This window comes from Papio anubis, chromosome 1 (assembly GCF_008728515.1).
Source record: "Papio anubis isolate 15944 chromosome 1, Panubis1.0, whole genome shotgun sequence".
In the NCBI taxonomy this organism is placed as follows: domain Eukaryota; kingdom Metazoa; phylum Chordata; class Mammalia; order Primates; family Cercopithecidae; genus Papio; species Papio anubis.
Window position 1 is genome coordinate 116,065,795 of NC_044976.1, and position 13,166 is coordinate 116,078,960.

Below are 13,166 nucleotides of genomic sequence, written 5' to 3' on the forward strand. Positions count from 1 at the left end.
GAAAACCAAACACTGCGTTTTCTCACTTAGAAGTGGGAGTCAAACAATGAGAACACATGGACACAAGGAGGGGAACAACATACACTGGGGCCTGCTGGGGGCGGGTAGGGGGAGGGAGAGAGCATCAGAATAAATAGCTAATGCATGCAGGGCTTAATTACTAGGTTGATAGGTGCAGCAAACCACCATGGCACACATTTACCTATGTAACAAAACTATACGTCCTGCACATGCATTCCAGAGCTTAAAATAAAATAAAATAAAATAAAATTTAAAAATATATATGTGTGTGTGTGTCTGTGTATTTTTGAATGAACCTCCAACTTGTGATTTATAGCCTGCATCCACCATACCTAATAATCATTGCTGAGACAAATTAAGAAGATCTACATAAATGCAGAGAGATGCTGTTTATGAATCAGAAGATGAAATATTCTTAAAATGTCAATTTTCCCTAAATTAATATATAGAATCAAAGAAAGCCCAATCAAAATCCCAGCAGGCCTTTTCTGGTAGTAATTGATAAGATGATTCTAAAATTTATTTGGAAATTCGTAACATCTGGAATAGCTAAAAACATCTTTGAGAAAGAAGGACACAGTTGGAGGATTAACACTACCTAACTTGCAGCCTTAATATAAAGTTATAGTAATCAGGTTGGGCATGCTGACTCACGCCTGTGGTCCTAGCACTGTGGGAGGCCAAGGCGGGTGGATCACCTGAGGCCAGGAGTTCGAGACCAGCCTGGCCAACATGGCAAAACCCCGTCTTTACTAAAAATACAAAAAAATTAGCCAGGCCTGGTGGCGGGCACCTCTAATCCCAGCTACTCGGGAGGCTGAGGTAGGAGAATCACTAGAGCCCTGGGGCAGAGGTTGTAGTGAGCCGAAATCATGCCATTGCACTCCAGGGTGGGCGACAGAGCAAGACTCTGCCTCAAAAAAAAAAAAAAAAAAAAAAGTTACAGTAGTCAAAATAGTGTGATATTGAAGTCAAGATAGATCAACAAAAAGAAGAATAAAGAGTGCGGAAATAGACTCACATGCATATCATCAATTGAGTTTCAATGAAGATAGAAAGGGGTTCAGTAGAGAAATGATAGTCTTTTCAACAGATGGTGTTGGAATAGTTGGATATCTATATGCCAAAAAAATGAACTTTAATACCTAATACTGTGTACAAAAATTAAGAAAACATAAGAGAAAGTCTTTGTGATCTTGAGTTAGGCAAAGATTTCTTAGATAAAATGCTAAAAGAAAAGAAATAATTGATTAATTCGGCTTCATCAAAATTAAATATTTACTTTTTAAAAGACACTTTCAAGAGAATGAGAAGATAAGTCATCAAGTGGGAGAAAATATCTGCAAACCTTCTATCTGAGAAAGCACTTGATCCAGGATGTAATGAAGCACTCTGAAAACTCAGTAATAACATGAAAAAGAATTTTTCAAAATGAGTGGAAGATTTAAGCAGACAGTTTATTGAAGAACATATTCAGATGGCATATAAGTATGTGAAAATATGCTAAATATCATTAATCATTAGAGAAATGCAATTAAAACCACAATAAGAGATAATTACTCTTCTGTTAGAATGGCTAAAATTTACAAGTCTGGCCATATCAAGTGTCAATGAAAATGTGGAGAAACTGGAACTCTTAATATATTTCTGGTTGAAATGTAAAACGGTACCCTTTGGAAAACATTTTGTCAGTTTCTTAAAGATTTAAATAGATGCCTACAGAACTTCTAGCCTTTCCACTCCTAGGTATTTACGCAAGAGAAATCAAAACATATAGCTATACAAAAACTTATACACAAATATATAACAGCATTATTTGTAACAGTCAAAAACTGGAAACAATTAAAATCTCCATTAACAGGTGAATGGGTGAACAAATTGTATACTACTCAACAATAAAAAAAAGCATGAACTATTGATGTATGAAAAAATATGGATGAATTCTAAAATAATTATGCTGAGTAAGAGAAGCCCGGCAAATAAAATCATGCATACTATATGATTCCATTTATATACAATTCTAGAAAATGCAAACAAATGTATTATAAAAGAAAAAAAACAGATCAGTCATTGCCTGTTGGCAGATGTGGGGTAGGGAAAGGCAAGACGGAGGGCATACAAAGGGGCCTAAGGAAACTTTTGTAAGTAATGTATATGTTTGTTGTCTTTTGTTTTTGTTTTTTTTGAGACAAGGTCTCAATCCGTCACTGAGACAAGAGCGCTACGGCGCAATCAGGGCTCACTGCAGCCTCAACTTCCTGGGCTGAGGCAATTTTCCGACCTCAACCTCAGCTGAAACTACAACGCGCATGCCACCATGTCCAACTAATTTTTGGTATTTTTTCATAGAGACGGGGTTTTGCCATGTTGCTCAGGTTGGTCTTGAGCTCCTGAGCTCCTGAGCTCAAGTGATCCTCCCTCCTTGGCCTCTCAAAGTGCTGGGATTACACGCATGAGACACTGCACTTGGCCTATTTGTTATCTTGATTGCAGCAATTGTAGTAACTGAAAAATTGTCAAATTTTACACTTTAAATATATACAACCAACTCTATGTCAACTGTAACTCTATAAAATGGTTTAACAAAATTCAAATGTAGCAAATCTTTTAATATCTCCTTGTAAATGTCTTGTCATCTTTCTTTTAATCTCTGTAAATGGAGAACAATTTTGTTCAGAAAGCATCATATAAATTAAACACTTATTTCCAGTCAAACTAGTTATTGATCCAGCAGACCATGCAGTTTTGTGTAGCCCATATGAGTACATGATTGATGTTTTATTGCGGGGAGGAACTGATGACAAGGTGTTCTCCAGACCAGCACTTCTCAACATTTCATGTGCATATAATTGCTCTGTGACTGTGCTGTGTAATATAGTAGCAACTAGCCACATGTGGTTATTTAAACTTAAATTAAATAAAATTACAATATAAATATAAAAATTAAATTTAAAAGTTACTTTTCAAATCATGCTAATATTCAATAGTCACATGTCTAGTGGCTACTGTATTGGACAGTGTAGATAAAGAACATTTCCATCTTCACTGAAAGTTCTACTGAACACTGCTGCTCTACAGTTTTTCTTTTTCTTTTTTAATTAATTAATTTATTTTTATTATACTTTAAGTTCTAGGGTACATGTGCACAACGTGCAGGTTTGTTACATATGTACACATGTGCCCTGTTAGTGTGCTGCACCCATCAACTCGTCAGCACCCATCAACTCGTCATTTATATCGTGTATAACTCCCAATGCCATCCCTCCCCCTCCCCCCTCCTCACAATAGGCCTCGGTGTGTGATGTTCCCCTTCCCGTATCCAAGTGATCTCATTGTTCAGTTCCCACCTATGAGTGAGAACATGCGGTGTTTGGTTTTCTGTTCTTGCGATAGTTTGCTGAGAATGATAGTTTCCAGCTGCATCCATGTCCCTACAAAGGACACGAACTCGTCTTTTTTATGGTTGCATAGTATTCCATGGTGTATATGTGCCACATTTTCTTAATCCAGTCTGTCACTGATGGACATTTGGGTTGATTCCAACTCTTTCCTATTGTGAATAGTGCCGCAATAAACATATGTGTGCATGTGTCTTTATAGCAGCAAGCTTTACAGCTTTTCTTTCCAAATGCATGGTCCATAGACCAACACTGGCATTACCTGGGAATTTGTTAGAGATTCAGAGTCTCCCTGCCCAGGAGATTTTATGCACTCTAAAGTTAAAGAAGCCCTACTCTAGACGGTCTAGAGGCACAGTGGGTTTTGAGGTACAGGGGGATACAGTGGTATTGCATTTGGTGATGGTGGAACAAGAGGCTTGGGCCTCTCCTCTGAGCTGCCAACTCAGAGTTAGGGAAAATAAAGAGACCATTCGTGAATCCAAGTGGGGTCCTGGATAGAGTCAGAACATTGTGGGGCAGGTACAGAACACAAGAAAGTACTGTTTGATCATAGGTGACTAGTCTCTTAGGCAAGGCCAGGAGCATGAGCGGCAGAACCAGAGGGGTTGTGGACACACCACCATTCCATTTTCACAGGCAGAGATGGGGCAGATAGGGCTCCAGAGCAGAAGCTGGGGCGGTTGTCACTATTTGCTTAAACACCTGGTGGCTCCTGGCTCTTTTTCTTTTAATCACAGAGACCCCCAAATCTCAAGGATGCAAGAACCCTTGGCTGCAACCCTCACTCCATTATCACTCGATGATCACAGATATACTTTCTGCATTTCTCTCACAATCACTGAGCACCTACTGTACATTAGGTACTGTGCTAGGTGATGGGACCTCAAACATTCTAGAAGTCTGACACAAAAGTGCACAGATGCACACCCTTTTGTCTGAATGTTCAGGATAAATGTCTAAAATCCAATCTGGACACTACTACCCTTTTTTCTTCTCCCTCTGACTGAATAAATGGGACAGTTATCATTTCACATGTATTGAACCATAACCACATACTTACAAAACTGGGCCTCTGTTCTGTTGGTCTTCCTCATTACCATGTTATGCTATTAAACATTATTTGTCCCTGGGGCAGCTCTTGGCCACCCTTATTTCCTACTCTTCCCCTCCAGCTATCACCCTTTCCCCACACCACCTTGAAGAGTGACTGTTTTTTAATTTAATATTGTGTCTTAGTTCACTTGCTGTTGTCATAACAGAATACCGCAGACTAGATAATTTATAAAGAAAAGAGATTTATTTGGCTCATGGTTCTAGAGTCTGGGAAGTCCCAGATTGAGGGGCTGCATTCGGTGAGGACCTTCTTGCTGCGTCATAACATGGTGGAGGGCATCACATGATGAGGAGGTGGGTACGCAAGACAGAGAGAAAGGTGGCCGAATGCCTGGAATAAAAAACCCACTCCCACAATAATGGCATAAACCCATTCAAGAAGGAAAAGCCCTCATGACTTCATCATTTCTTAAAAGTCCCACCTCTTAACACAGTCACAATGGCGATTAAATTTCAACATGAGTTTTGGGAGGAACATTCAAACCATGGTAGATTATTCTCCTAGGCTGTTTTGACCTAGGTTATTTCTAGCTCCTTTTCATAACTGCCTCAGTCCTGTTGGGTAACGTTCCTAGTTGATGTGTGCCTTGTCTCTAGTTGATGTGCTTTGTGCATTTTCTTGACATTTGTTTGTTCCTGCTTTCAAATCATTAGCAAAGATGTTAAATGAAACCAGACCTGACCCCACTCTCTGGGGAAGTGCACTTAGGCCCCTCCCCCCACTCTACTCACTGGAGCTGTTTCTGGGAACATATATCATTATTCTTCATTTATGATCTTCCCAGCCAGTTGTTGAGTCCATGTGACCACATTCTCATCCAAGGCAATTTGAGCTGGCCTTAGAGGAGAAATGGTGTGGCAGGGTGAGCAAAATTTTTTACCCAAGTTCCAAACCATTTACTAAAAACCTGGCCTCGCTCTGTTTTTCTCCTCTGCTGAGTTGCTTGAACTCACTTCTTTCCATAAATCCTCTGTTACCCTTTCCAGATGGCAATGGATTTTCACTGTTGACATTTGTTTTATTACTGTGACTATCTAATTTACTGGCCAGTAAATTCCACAATTAGCTTTCTTTTGCTTTCCTTTTTGAACATTAACACCATATTTATGGCATCTTCTTCCTCTCTAACCTTGATTTTCAACTCCCTTTTAAATTCTCCAATAATTTTTCAAATGCTTTACACTTTCTCCCAGGGTGGTAATGCTCAAGGCCCCACCTTCTTGGTGGCAGATCCAAGCATCAACAAAGGTGCTGCTTAACCTAAATCTGGAGATGTTGTTGCTTAAATCCATGTCCCCAGTTACTTATCTAGGTTGCTTTTTTGTAATTTTTTAACCTCACTCAGATAAAAAGAAAAAGGATAATTTTAATGATGATATTAATAGTAATTTTAGTTATCTAGAAGACATTTATGAAGTTACTCAGATATCTAGAATATAGTAAAAAAACAAACAAAAAAACCCCAAATCCCTGCCACCACTCCCCAAAAACAGAAATAAGCAGAAAAGCCATAGAGAGATCAGAAAAGACGTCATGTGTCATGAAGTCCACATATCACACGACATCAATCTTCCACATTGTGTTCCTGGTGTAATCTCAGTAGTTTCCTTATGCCCTCCATGGAGAGTAGGATGAGGGTTATCTTTAGTTTTTTAAGCCATTGCCTCTAGTGGCACTCTGGTAACCAGGTAACTACTTTGGTGTTTATCAGGCCTGCCTAGCACAAGGACCATGTGATTATTAGCCAGAGGATAAATGTGGGGACATATTCAGCCCAATCTACTCTAGCCCACATAGCTGGTAGCATTTAAAAACAAACAAACAAAAAACCAAACTCCTAGAATACTCTTCTTGTCTCTACTTAATATATCTTATTTATCCTTTGAAATCATTTGACTTTCAAATTACATCAGAACAAAAGAAGCAAATCAGAAGTAGGGTGGCGGTTGCTATTAGCAGTCACTCTGATAACTACAAAAAGTGATAGCTGCCAGGGAAAAGAGAGAAAATCTAAAAAGTAAACAAAACCCAAAGCCTCTGGAGATTTAGCAGAATGGGAGTTATTTAGTGTAGAAGCAAATAACTCCACATTATTTTAATATTCTTTGTTGGAATCATGCTATTTAGTAGCAAGACAATAATGTTTATAATGAAGACTTTGATTCAGAAAGAAAAGTTAGGTTTAGCAACTATATTTAAGGAAGTAAGGAAGTGTGTCATCAATTTTAAATTAACACATAATTGATGAGCAGGATCCAAAATTCACAAATACATAGTGAGAAATCCATTTCCTCCCACCCTAATTCCCTGATCTCCCAGTTATCCTCCATGGATACAACTATAACCAATGTCTTTTGGAATTTTCCAGAGATATTTCAAGTGCTTTTAGAAAAGTGTGTTTTGTAAATCACTGAATTTTTTTTTTAGATTCTAATAGGTAAGCTCCAGTGATCCGGAAAATTCAGTTAGGTAGAACTGCTTATTGCCCAGCAATTCAGGATGAATTAGGCATTACTTAGTGCAAGTTGAATTTCCTAACTTTTTAGATTTTTGGGACAGAGAGGCCCTCATAGACCTTAGAGAGACTGTAGAAGAGACCTGATCTTGTCATTTGCAGGAGTGGGAATGTTCTAATTGTTACCCCTGATTTCTATGAGGATTGTTTTCTCATCTCCATTCCCCAAGTTTTTCTTAATCCTACCATGTGCAAAGGCAGGGTAGTTGGAAGAAAACACAAGGGCTTCAGGGCTAAATGAGATATAAAGAAGAAGAAGACAGGATCCCCAGTACTTGGGGATCTAATTTTTTTTTTTTTTAAGTTAAGGGGGGGAAAAGGGTAAGGTGTGTACAAATTGCTGTAATAAAAGGTACAATGTTTGCTCTAGGAGAATTTAGAATTCTATGAGAAAAGATTATTTGGGACTGAAGGAATCCAGGAAAGTTTCATGAAAGAAGTAGCACTGGAGATAACTGCGGAATAAAAAGTAGGGATTCAACAGGAGAGAAGACAGAGAACATCCCAGGAAGAAGAAAAAGCATGAACAAAGATATGGAGCACTTCGGGCAAAACTGTTAATGGGATGATAATTTGCCATCCATTCAAGTCTTTTTCTGAAATACTTAAAGCTTGCTCCTAAGTCTGGTATTGGAGCTGGGACAGGACATTGGCCCACAGACCAAGGGGTGTCTTTGGGAAGGAGCCAAGGGGATCATGTCCAATAAGGCAAGGAGTATCAAACTGATTTGTTTGCGAGGAGAGCCAGCTGCCTCCTCCACCCTGACTCCAGCAAGTCTGCTCTTGGGGACAGATGCCTCTTTGCTGGCCCAGTGTGGCTAAGCCATGGGTCTAGGAACAATTCCTTGTTTTCCTGGAACTGTCTCTCATTTTTGTGGTAGTTCTTGGAGTAATATTCCTAGAATATTTCCAGAATGCCAGGCCATCTGCTCACTCCAGTTTGGGTTGGCTCACAGCTGCCTCACTTTCCCGAAGCAGAGAGTCTCTAAAGCAGCATCTAGAGCCATGCTTCCCACAATGCCAAAAGGTGAACTTTCCTGGAAATGGGTTTGCATTTTCTGACACAGTGTCTTCCACGCTTTCCTGAGAGGAAGCATGGCCTGAGAGAGAGCATGTGTTTGACATTTCCCTCTGGCAGAGGCCCACAAGAGCTCTCATGGACAAGATGGATTTGATTAATGAAGGAGACAGGCAAATTCTTTCGTTTGAAGCTGGAAGGGGGATTTTGTAGGTGTTGGGGTTCTTTTTCCTTCTGCACTCGGTCTACCAGTGTCAAGTTCCAGACAGAGAGGGCACAAAAGGAGTGTTTGTCTTATTAGAAGACAAAGGTATTTTGTTTGTTTGTGTTTTTGTTTTTCTGGAATCATACATATATAGACCTTTAAAAGAGAACTCTGGGGTCACCTTGTTCAAATCTCTACTCTGTGTGGAAATCCCCAGTATCCTGGACATGCTACTATTAATAGAGTTCAAGACTCATGAGAATAGGGACCATATCTGATGTAGCTATTGCTATATTCTCAGTGTCTGGTTGTCTGGTTCATGGTAGGTGTTCAGTGAATAAGGATTGAATGAAGACAGTCCAGAGACTAAGGAATCAGTCCCTTTCAAGGCAGCCCATTCTATGTTTTCATACATTCTTTTTCATAGTGAACATATTTTGAAACTAATAAACTATGTCTTTGTCATTTTCAATCGTACATAATCATGTTTCTTTGCAACAACCATTACGGCTCGAAGGAAAAAACGAGGCCAAATGCTGTCTAGTGAAAGAGGATATTATGATGCAGTGCTCCTATTCTACAGAGGTAAAAATGAAAATGAAAAGAAAAACTAAAAACAACAACAAAACTTGTGATCCAAGTTAGGGGTGAGGTTGTGAAGGAGAAAAATGTTGCATATCAATTTTTAATCAGTTTGTCAATTTCTACCAGTCCCTTTAGAATTTTGTTTGTGATGGTGTTGAATTTTATAAATCAGTTTGGGGAGAATTGACATCATAATATCGAGTCTTTCAATTCATGAGCATTGTATATCTCTTCATTTATTTATGTCTTTAATTTTGGTCAGCAATGATTCAAAGTTTTAAGTATACAGATATGCACATCTTTTATCAAATTTATTTCTAAGTATTTCATATTTTGATGCTATTATAAATAGAATTTCATCTCAATTTCTGATCTTTGTCAATAGTATATGGAAATAAAACTAATTTTTGTAAATTAACCTTGTATCCTGAAAACTTGCTAAACTCACTTACAGTTCCAGTAACTTTTTTTTGTAGATTCTTTAGGATTTTAAACATGGATAATCATGTAATTTGTGAAGAAATATAGCTTTACCTCTCTCTTTCCAACTCTATGCTTTTTAATTCTTTTTATTTTCTTATAAAACTGGCTAGCACTTCCACTATAATGTTGAAGAGAAGAGGTAAAAGTGGACTTTATTTTATTTTATTTTTTTTTTGAGATGGAGTATTGCTCTGTTACTCAGGCTGGAGTGCAGTGGTGCGATCTAAGCTCACTGCAACCTCTGCCTCCCAGGTTCAAGTGATTCTTGTGCCTCAGCCTCCCAAGAAGCTGGGATTACAGGTGCATGCCACCACACCTGGCTAATTTTTGTATTTTTAGTAAAGACAGAGTTTTGCCATGTTGTCCAGGATGATCTCGAACACCTGGCCTCAAGTGATCTGCCCACCTCAGCCTCCCAAAGTGCTGGGATTACAGGTGTGAGCCACCACACCTGGCCAAGAATGGACATTTTAACCTTTTTCCTGAATTCAGGAGAGAAGCATTTAATCTTTCACCATTATGATATTTTGTCATATGATACTGTAGATACCCCTTATCAGGATGAGAAAACTCCCTTTTATTTCTAGTTTGCTAGAGTTTTTATCATAGATGTATCTTAAATTTTCAAATCCATATTTCATATCCATTGAGATAAATGTATGAATTTTATTCTGTTAATGTAGTAAATTGTGCTGATTGACTTTTTAAATGCTACGCCAACCCTGCAATCCTGGGATAAATCCCACATGGTCATGTTATATTATCATTTCTCTATGCTGTTGCTAAAATTTTGTTAAGAATTTTCCATCTGTGTTTATGAGGGATTTTTGTATGTAGTTTCCTTATATTTTATTGGTTTTGTACCACGGTAATGCTGGCCTCATAACATGAGTTGGGAGGTATGCCTTCCTTTTCTATTTTCTGGAAGAGTTTTCATAGAAGTGTTATGATTTTTCCCTTCACTGTTTTATAGCATTCACCAATAGAGCCATATGAGCCTGTAGAGTGTGTGTGTGTGTGTGTGTGTGTGTGTGTGTGTGTGTGTGTTTTCTGGCTATTTTTAATATTTTCTTTTTTAATTATACTTTAAGTTCTAGGGTACATGTGCACAACATGTAGGTTTGTTACATATGTATATACATGTGCCATGTTGGTGTGCTGCATCCATTAACTCGTCATTACAAATATTTTCTTTTTAACTTTTGATTACAGATGTTTGACTGTGCAGTGTTTTAGGTATAGACTTATTTGTATTTATGCTACTTAAAGTTCTACTAAGCTTTTTCATATCTGGGTGTTGATGAGTTTTATCAATTTTGGGAAAGTCTCAGCTATTTTCTCTTCAAATATTTCTTCTGCCTTCTTATTGTTCTCTGTTTCTGTCTCTCAATCTGTCTTTTTCTTTCTCCTTTCTCTTACTATGACTTTATACTTTTTTCTCTGTCCTTTTTAGTTTGGATGATTTACATTGACCAGTCTTTGGTTTCACTAAATCCCTTTCCTCCTTTTCCCAACAAATGAATTCTTCATTTCAGACACTGTATATCTCAGTTTTACAATTTTCATTTGTTTCTTTTTGGGATTTCTATTTATCTCAATCAATCCACCATTTTTTCATTCATTTTGTATATCTCTTGCTCTTTGTTTTAAATATACTTGTAAAAGTTATTTTAATGTCCATGCTTGATAATTCTAGGCCATTTGTGCGTCTGGTTTATTTGACTTATTCTCTTGATTGTATGTCACATCTCATGATTCTTTGCTTGCCTGGTGACTTTTTTATTGCATGGCAGAAGTTATAAATATGAGAATGGTAGAGGCAGAATTAGATATTTACCCCCAGAAAAGCCTTGCCCTTTCCTCTTTCAGGTGGGTGGTATGTAAGGCTTACCTCTTCTATCTAGTCAAGAACTGATAGATTGGGTTGAGTTAAACTTCACCCTTTAGTTCACCTCTTATTTTAAATGTCAGGGCTTTGAGATATAAGTATCACAAAACTATGAAATCTTTCCTGTGTTTCATTTCTAGACCAGCCTCATCGCTGCTCACTCAACAGAAGTCTGGTGAGGAAAACTTGGTGGGTAACAAGACCTAGCTGTGTGTTTGGGACTCCACCAGATTCCAAGCTACCATGCCAGCCCACGTGCACTGACAAGAGCTCAGCTAGCTTGTCCTTGACCTAACCAAGTATCTTCACCAATGGTAGTTCACTGCTTAGCCCACCTGTGCCCCCAGGTAGAGGTAATGCCCTCAGGGATGATAGCAGCTGCCACCTCTGCTCATGTAGGAAAGCCCCATTTCTTTCTGGGATTTATTTGTACTTCTTTGTGTCCACAGCTCTTCAGTGGCTTTCAACAATGTACAGTTTTTTTTCATGTAGCTGGTATTTTTCTCTAGTTACAGCAGTAGTGATGCAACCATCTTCATCCCAACAATAAGTAAAACTCTGCTGTTGCATTTTTAATTTTATTACACCTATTTTTTATTTTAACCAACTGTCTTCCAGTCTCCTCCTTCACTTAGCCTATTTTTCCTTTGGGTTTCTGGCTTTTAGTTCATAGAAGCCACATCCTCTTTTGTCTTTTGGAGGACTTTCAGGATTTTTTTTTTTTTTCTTGAGAAAAATTATCTTCCTCTGAGCTTTTGGGACTATGCTATATTTTTCCTATGATACAGTAATTTTTCATAACACATATTTTGTTTTCCTCACTGTCTTCTTGGTAGCCTACAGCTTCCCTCTTTCAAATTTAAACCTGAAAGTGAGGGTGATGTTCTTCACGTCCAGTTCAGTTTGCACTGCTTAGCAATAATTCATCTAGTAAGGTCTGCAGAACTGAAGGGAGATCTTCTCCAGCTCCCACTCTCTTAGTTTTGGGCTACTGTCAGATGCAGTTTGCTGTTGGAAGGATTTTATAGAATGCATCGTTCAGTTCACAGCATATTTTTTCTAGTTACTAAGTGTGTCAAATGACGATTCAGTCTTTGCTTATTTATCTCTTTTCTTACGGCCAGGTTGTTTGCCAGGAGTAAGCGGAAGATAACACAGGTTGAAGGCTGAGTAGGAAAAAGAAGAATGCTTCCAACATGCTGACTGTAATGTGAGGTGGACATGGGAATAGAGTTTACAGCCTGATGTGTCTCTTGTCAACTTCCTGTTGAAATACAACCGTGAAGAAACATCCAAGGCAAAAACAATACATAAGCATTGTCAAAAATGACAATAAATGAACTACAGATTAAAGAAGACTGGATACAATGTCTGGGAAAGTTTCTTTTAGCCAAATTAACAATGGGAAAGAGATGAGAAGAATAAGGCCCAAAGGTGGGGAAGATTCACCTTTGCCATATACAGCTAACTCATCTTCTATCTTGTTACTAGACTGAAACCACTCTTACAGACACTGACCACTTGCTCACCAACTTCAGAGGGCACTTTGAAATCCTTGTTTTATTTGACTTCCTAATGCTTTTAGATATTGTTACCCACTCCCTCCTAGTTGAAATTCTCTTCTCTCTTGGCTTCTAGGACAAACACTCTGTGACCACTTCTTGCCAGTCTTACCATTGTGAGCTTTTCTCCTTCCAATAACCCTTACCTATTTCTTTTCTTTCTTTTTACTGTTACTCTATACAATCTCACTCTCACACCTGCATAGATTATTTGTTATGTTCTGCTCACCAAACTCATATCTCTAGACCCAACTGTTTTCTCAGATATCAGATGCAGATTTCCAGATAACCATTGATTATGTCCATTGGGATTCTCACTGGTACTTCAAATTAGACATGTCCCAAACTGAACTCATATTTTCTGCTCTTCCAAA